This window comes from Impatiens glandulifera, chromosome 5 (genome assembly GCF_907164915.1).
Source record: "Impatiens glandulifera chromosome 5, dImpGla2.1, whole genome shotgun sequence".
In the NCBI taxonomy this organism is placed as follows: Eukaryota; Viridiplantae; Streptophyta; class Magnoliopsida; order Ericales; family Balsaminaceae; genus Impatiens; species Impatiens glandulifera.
The window spans coordinates 10,370,421-10,377,692 of NC_061866.1; the positions used below are offsets into that span (position 1 = coordinate 10,370,421).

At 27.3% G+C, this 7,272-nt stretch overlaps 1 long non-coding RNA gene and 1 other non-coding gene across 3 annotated transcripts in view; one reads left to right on the top strand and one right to left on the bottom strand.

Annotated features, from left to right (window-relative positions):
• Positions 1-3,767, bottom strand: part of LOC124937473 — a 9,021-nt gene extending 5,254 nt beyond the window's left edge. For both annotated transcript variants that reach the window (XR_007099363.1, XR_007099362.1), the window contains exons 1-2: positions 3,592-3,767; positions 130-398 (exon numbers count right to left, since the gene is read on the bottom strand). This is a non-coding gene — a long non-coding RNA (uncharacterized LOC124937473). The remainder of the gene's footprint in view (positions 1-129; positions 399-3,591) is intronic.
• Positions 232-303, top strand: TRNAP-UGG. The gene has a single exon. It is a non-coding gene; the product is annotated as a tRNA-Pro (tRNA).
• Positions 3,768-7,272: the final 3,505 nt, after the last annotated feature.

The window sequence follows — 7,272 nt, forward strand, 5'->3', positions numbered from 1 at the left end:
CAACATGAACCATTCTACGATATTCTAGAAAGCCATCATCTTCCTTAATACTAATAATACAAGATAACCCAAAGTCATGAATCAGCAAATTGAAAGGACTTCTTGAAATGTAGATCAAGATGAACTTACCTGCTTCAAATCTATTGGCAATGTTAAGCTCCAAAGACCACATAGAACTTTTAAATGACTTAAGTCTAAGCTTCTTTACATCATTGTCTGAATTTAGCATCTGGGCATTTGGTCTAGTGGTATGATTCTCGCTTTGGGTGCGAGAGGTCCCGAGTTCGATTCTCGGAATGCCCCATCTTTTGAAAAATGATCTATCTTTTCTTCTTAGATTTGAGGTTCATGTTGTCTTTAGAATACTTACACCATTTAGATGACAATCTGCATTAGACCTGTAGGCAGAAAAACAAATCTAATGAAATAATTGTGTCGTTGCCGAAAAAAAAGATTTTTAACCAATAAATTTTGCAGGTCTAATGAAATTCAATAGAAACCCAAACAACACGTTGAATAGGGTACCAATGACAAGAATTTAATGAAAAGATATCCTACTAAGAATGTTTTGATATAACCAATAAATTATATTGGTCCGAAAAATTTCAATAGAAACCAAAGGTCTCAGATTTAATTCCTACTAAGAATGCTTTGATTTAAAATAGTCATGACTGTTAGGGATTGTGCTAACAATCCACGATAATAAACCCGGGTCACAAAACAAAACTTAACAGAAACCCAACAACCAGTTGATAGGGTATCCATTGAACAGTAGTACAAATGACAAAAGAACTTGATGAAAAAATATCCTAGGATACAAAATAAACACAATACAACCAAGACTAAAGCATCTTTACAAATATAACCTAGAAAAGATGTATCAGTTATTTCACTAATATCAAAAGTAAGGTGCATTTAATGTTAAAGAATGAGAAAGTTATTGGTTAATAATTTTAATGAATGACCAATGTTTAAGCCTCTTGTGAACATTCTTCTTTAGTGTTTAGCTCAATTTTCAGATATGGGCATTTGGTCTAGTGGTATGATTCTCGCTTTGGGTGCGATAGGTCCCGAGTTTGATTCTCGGAATGCCCCTACCTACCATTGAGTTTTCTTACATCCAAGGTTCATGTTGTCTTTTTAGACCATTTACACCATCTTGATGACAATCTGTATTACATCTATAATTTTCCTTTAATTTTTGAACAGTTATCCAAGTCAACCTAACACATAACTTGTACAAAAAGAAAGAAAAGGAAAGATGTCCACGCAGGTCTAATAAAACTCTATAGAAACTCGACATCCAGTTGAGGAATCCATTTAACAATGCCACAAATGACAAAAAGAAAAATTAATGAAAGATATGAGATATCCTAGGTTTCAAAATAATCACAAGACAACTACAAGGCAAATTCATTTTTTAATATATTACCTAAAAAAGATGTATCAGGCATTTCACTAACAGCAAAAGTAAGGTGCATAATGCTAAAATAAATATGTTTGCTACTGTAGAATGTTTGGATCCCCAAACATCATCAACATCCACTGGTATAAAGAATGAGAAAGTTTTTGGTTAATAATTTAGGCATAAATGTATAAAAAGTGTGCCTCTAGCCTAAAGGCCAATCAAACGTGAATGCCTCTCCTTCACTAAGTTATTAGATTTTTAGAATATTTTCTCTATATCACATTTTAAAATTCTTTTCTCAGAGATTACAGAAATTGTGTGATCTAAAGTCATCTTGAATATTACGCAGGAAACCTGTTGGAAAGAAAACATCTTTAATATAACATTGTTGCATAAGGCATAAGCCATAAAGTAAAATCACAAATCAACTCAAAGGAAAATGAATCTTAGTAAATACTACCTAGAAAAGATGTATCAGGCTGGTAGTCATTTGCCAAAATGGAGCAAACTATAGTATTTACCTAGTCAGGTGCATTATTTTTTTCCTGAATAGAAAGATTCTTGCCAGTGTTCAATGTTATGAAACCAAGGTTTGTTCTAAACATAAAACAATGCTTCAAGTCACCAGACAAATCAAATAAAATTGCATGAACTGTACTAGTTTGAACCTGGATCAAACTCAAGTGTATATTAAATTCAAGTGATGGTACATAATAGTTAACAAGCTAAAAGTAGATAGATTAATAAGGTTCCATTAAGAGAGCCTGAATATATCAGCATCAAATAAGCGTACAAGTACATCATTTTTTTTGTCAAAACTGAGATCAGATCTAGTCAAACAAATCTATTTAAATGTGCACTTCTTTTTTGACACCCCACCCAACTTAAAATGCACGACAATAAAAATGCGACATAAAATTATAAACAACTAAAGAAAGTAGGAAAGTCAACTCAAATAGAGAGAAATATTTTATGATATCAAACTATTAGTTAAATAAGAAACAGGGAATTAGGTAAACATGCATCTGTGTAACTAACTCACCTATTTCTCAATGTTATATTTTTACTAATCTTTAATATTTTTGTACAAATAAGAACAATTGTCAAAGTCAATCCAAAACCATACGGTCAACCAGGAAATACAACAAAGGTCTAATCAAAGTCTATAGAAACTCAACAATGCCTCAAATGACGAAATGAAAAATTTGTGAAAGATATCCTAAGTTACAAAATCATCACCCGACAACTCCAAGGATAAAACATCTGTTCAAATATTACTGTCACGCGTTAGGCACACCGGAACGGTATAGGTAAGCATGTATCGAATAAAGGTAATGTTACAATCAGGGGAATGAATGAATTTATCAGTGATTGTCTAGTCTCCCTCCCCCTTTCCTCTAGGTCTCCCCTTAGTCTCTAGGTTGCATACCCTTTTATATTGTAAACCCTAACCGCTATCAATAAAATTCTTGCTACAATTACCTAGAAAAGATGGAACAGGATGGTATTCATTTGCCAAGATGGAGTAGACTAGAGCATTTAGACATCAAAAGTAAGGTGAGTTTTTACTAAATTGAAAGATTCTTGCTACGGTAGAACATTCTTATTCCCAAAAATCATCATCATCAACATCCACAAGTGTAAGGAATGGGAAAGTTGTTGGTTAATAATTTAGACATAAATGTAACAAAAAAAAGTGTGCCTCTAGCCTGAAGGCCAAGAAAAGAATGGCATCTGAATTTGTGAAACATATTCTAGGATAATAGAACGCATCTCAATGATTTAAGATTAGAAATTGAATACCTTATCTTTATATTTTTTTAAGAAGAAGAAACCTTAGATTTTTTTCCAATAATATATTCTTCTTTCGCACAAGCCTCAACTTGATCTAAACTAAGTGAATCCTATATAGGAAACAGTAGTAATTATTATCGTATATAGAAAAGTATTCATTATTGAACGTTGACCATGATTTAACTGAGATTGTCAGCAATAATGTATTAACTTAATTAAAACCCTTTATTAAAATTGTGGTCTGTATGAATATATATATCATCTAGCACTGACAACTGTACCTAGAAACAGTTCATATCTATTATCAGTTGAGTAAATGCATACACATAATCACAAATGCTATAAAATGAGTTGAATCGTCTTGCGACGAGTTATGGAAGAGGATATACCAGAGGAAAAGTAGTATCAGACTCGTTCCAGTGGTCCCTTGTGGCCGACGATGATGGAAGATAGCTCCGTGAATCCACATAGAAAGCTTACCGCCGCCATGGTGAGATATGAGTAGCCAAATGGAGGCAATTGGCGGCCACTAAATCCGCCAGAAGATCCGGATTGCTAAATTTGCACTCTTGGTTTGCAGATAAGATCTTCTGCTACCAAATTGGGTGTTCCCCTGTTGCGGACCAATCAAAACTCAGTATTATTATTATATTAATAAATTAAAATTGGGTTGAAAAGGAAGAAAGAGAACCCGGAACCCGTATTTTATTCCGGGTTCAGCAGAAACAGAAATGAGTGAAACTTCATTCGCTTCACTCTGTTTTACATGACCTTTGAAGAGACAGTCTACACTGTTTTATATAAGGTTGTCCATGTAAAACTGATTGATATATATTCACTCAGGTAAATATAAAATACATTCATGTAAAAACAGTTTATATGATAGAAGTGAAGCAAACTTCACTTGATATTAAATTTGTAAGATATTTAAATGAATTTACTTTAATTATTTTATATGATTATATATTAAATATATATATATATATATATAAACATGTTCAAATTTTTTTTTATATATTTAAATAAATTTGTAAAACAAAATATTTTAAAATTTATTTGTAAGATATTTTTAAAAAAAATATTTAAATTATTTTATATTTTATATAATTATATATTAAATATATGTAAATGTTCATGTAAAACCACTAACACATTTATGTAAAAACATTTATACGTTAGTGTAAAAACATTTATGCATTCATTTAAGTCTGCAAAAAAAAAAAAACAAGCGCTATCAGGTGAAGCTAACTTCACCTGGGTATTTACAACGCTCAAATGAGTGAAACAAGCACTACCAGGTGAAGCTTGCTTCACTCAATATTTACAGCGTTGATAGAAGTGAAGCAAACTTCACTTGATATTTACATTTGTAAGATATTTAAATTAGTTTATTTTAATTATTTTATATGATTATATATTAAATATATATATATATAACAATATATTCAAATTTTTTTTGTAATATATTTAAATAAATTTGTAAAACAAAATATTTTTAAATTTATTTGTAAGATATTTAAAAAAAATTATTTAAATTATTTTATATTTTATATAATTATATATTAAATATATATAAATGTTCATGTAAAACCATTAACACATTTATGTAAAAATATTTATATGTTCATGTAAAAGCATTTATGTCTTCATGTAAGTCTGCAATAGAATAAAAACAAGCGCTACCAGGTGAAGCTTGCTTCACCTGGGTATTTACAGCGCTCAAATGAGTGAAACAAGCACTACCAGGTGAAGCTTGCTTCACTCAATATTTACAGCACTGATAGAAGTGAAGCACTACCAGGTGAAGCTTGCTTCACTCAATATTTACAGCACTGATAGAAGTGAAGTAAACTTCACTTGATATTTACATTTGTAAGATATTTAAATTAATTTATTTTAATTATTTTATATGATTATATAATAAATATATATATATATATAACATTTTCAAAAAATTTTGTAATATATAAATAAATTTGTAAAAAAAAATATTTTAAAATTTATTTGTAAGATATTTAAAAAAATTATTTAAATTATTTTATATTTTATATAATTATATATTAAATATATATAAATGTTAATGTAAAATCATTAACACATCTATGTAAAAACATTTATATGTTCATGTAAAAACATTTATACATTCATGTAAGTCTGCAAAAAAATAAAAAAATAAACAAGCACTACCAGGTGAAGCTTGCTTCACCTATGGATTTACAGTGCTCAAATGAGTGAAACAAGCACTACCAGGTGAAGATTGCTTCACTCAATATTTACAGCACTGATAGAAGTGAAACAAACTTCACTTGATATTAAATTTGTAAGATATTTAAATGAATTTACTTTAATTATTTTATATGTTTATATATTAAATATATATATATATATAAAACAACATGTTCAATTTTTTTTTGTAATATATTTAAAAATTTTTGTAAAACAAAATATTTTAAAATTTATTTGTAAGATATTTAAAAAATAATATATTTAAATTATTTTATATTTTATATAATTATATATTAAATATATGTAAATGTTCATGTAAAACCACTAACACATTTATGTAAAAACATTTATACGTTCATGTAAAAACATTTATGTCTTCATGTAAATCTGCAAAAGAATAAAAAAACAAGCGTTATCAGGTGAAGGTAGCTTCAAATGGGTATTTACAGCACTCAAATGTGTGAAACAAACACTAACAGGTGAAGCTTGCATCATTCAATATTTACAGCGCTGATAAAAGTAAGCAAACTTCACTAGATATTACATTTGTAAGATATTTAAATTATTTTGTAAATATATTTAAATTAATTTGTAAAACAAAATATTCAATTTTTTTTAATATATTTAAATAAATTTGTAAAACAAAATATTTTAAAATTTATTTTTAAGATATTTAGAAAATATATATATTTAAATTATTTTATATTTTATATAATTATATATTAAAACCACTAACATATTTATGTAAAAACATTTATACGTTCATGTAAAAACATTTATGCCTTCATGTAAATCTGCAAAAAAAAAACAAAAAAAACAAGCGCTATTAGGTGAAGCAAGCTTCACCTGGTAACTTGTTTTTATTTATTTTATTCTTTTGAAGACTTACATGAAGACATAAATACTTTTATATGAACATATAAATTCTTTTACGTAAATGTGTTAATGGTTTTACATAAACATTTATATATATTTAATATATAATTGTATACAATATAAAATAATTTAAATATATTTTTTTTAAATATCTTAAAAATAAATTTTAAAATATTTTGTTTTACAAATTTATTTAAATATATTACAAAAAATTTTGAATTGCTTCACTTCTATCAACGCTGTAAATATTGAGTGAAGCAAGCTTCACCTGGTAGTGTTTGTTTCACTCATTTGAGCGTTGTAAATACCCAGGTGAAGCTAGCTTCACCTGGTAGCGCTTGTTTTTATTTTTATTTTTTGCAGACTTAAATGAAGGCATAAACGCTTTTACATTAACGTATAAATGTTTTTACATAAATGTGTTAGTGGTTTTACATGAACATTTACATATATTTAATATATAATTATATAAAATATAAAATAATATAAATATTTTTTTTTAAAAATATCTTACAAATAAATTTTAAATGATTTTGTTTTACAAATTTATTTAAATATATTACTAAAAAATTTGAACATATTTATATATATATTTAATATATAATCATATAAAATAATTAAAGTAAATTCATTTAAATATCTTACAAATTTAATATAAAGAAGTGAAGTTTGCTTCACTTCTATCAACACTGTAAATATTGAGTGAAGCAATATTCACCTGGTAGTGCTTGTTTCACTAATTTGAGCGCTTTAAATACCCAGGTGAAGCTAACTTCACCTGGTAGCGCTTGTTTTTTTATTCTTTTACAGATTTACATGAAGGCATAAATGCTTTTACATTACGTATAAATGTTTTTACATAAATGTGTTAATGGTTTTACATGAACATTTACATATATTTAATATATAATTATATAAAATATAAAATAATTTAAATATTTTTTAAAAAAATATCTTACAAATAAATT